The sequence below is a fragment of the Saprolegnia diclina genome (assembly GCF_000281045.1).
Source record: "Saprolegnia diclina VS20 unplaced genomic scaffold supercont1.4, whole genome shotgun sequence".
Classification (NCBI taxonomy): domain Eukaryota; phylum Oomycota; class Saprolegniomycetes; order Saprolegniales; family Saprolegniaceae; genus Saprolegnia; species Saprolegnia diclina.
In genome coordinates this window covers 290,916-291,766 of record NW_008246071.1, presented here as the reverse complement: position 1 = coordinate 291,766, position 851 = coordinate 290,916, and positions in this window count along the sequence as shown.

Sequence of the window (851 nt, the reverse complement as noted above, 5' to 3'; positions counted from 1 at the left end):
GCGGCGCGCGCTGGTCCAGCGCCGCTACGCAACCTCGCTAGCGTCCTGCAATGTCATAGATGAGGTCGTCACGAAGCTTGTCACCGCTTGCATACCTCGACCGACGGCGCCAAATGGTATCCGGATCCTATCGACCATCGTTTTCATTGGCTAAAAAATGCTTCAATGGATCATGATTGGCCTATTTCGAATTGATTTAATCCAATAAAACCTTGAGTCGCGAGCGATCTCTTGCACGTTGATTTGCACGCACAATGACGCAGCGACCGCGTTGGGCCCGAGCGTCGACATTGCCCGCATCACCGTTGCGATCGTCAAGTGTACCCCGGGGCCCACGGACGTCCTCTCGCTTCTCTGCGCACTCCGACAGGCCACGCTCACGTCGGAGCTGACCGCGCTTATCGCTCTGCTCGATCCGAGATGGCTCTGCGCGCGCACTGGCCGGCGGTAGGCCTTTTTGGATGCCAAGTGCACCAACGAGTGGAACCTCGTCAGCCCCATGAGATGTCCCGGCCCTAACGGCGAGAGCCCAACATGGTCGTTCGTGGGGTGCGCCATTGCGCTCGGATCAAAGCATTAGTTCGCCGATGTAGTTGCAGTAGCCGTGGGCGCGTCGTCGTCGTCACCAAGGTCGTTGGCGTAACCCATCGTTCCTCCCGATTCTCAGATGAAGTGGAAGGGGACTCGACCTCGCTGACGTGCACTTGCCCGTTCGACGGTTTAAAAGTGGCACTTTACTTCACAATGTGGCACGTCGGTCTGGCTCTCTTGGTCGCACTACTGACAACATCTTTTCTTCATGTAGGGTGCGGGAAATCCAATGGAAAATACGGCAAATTACCGTCTTTTCG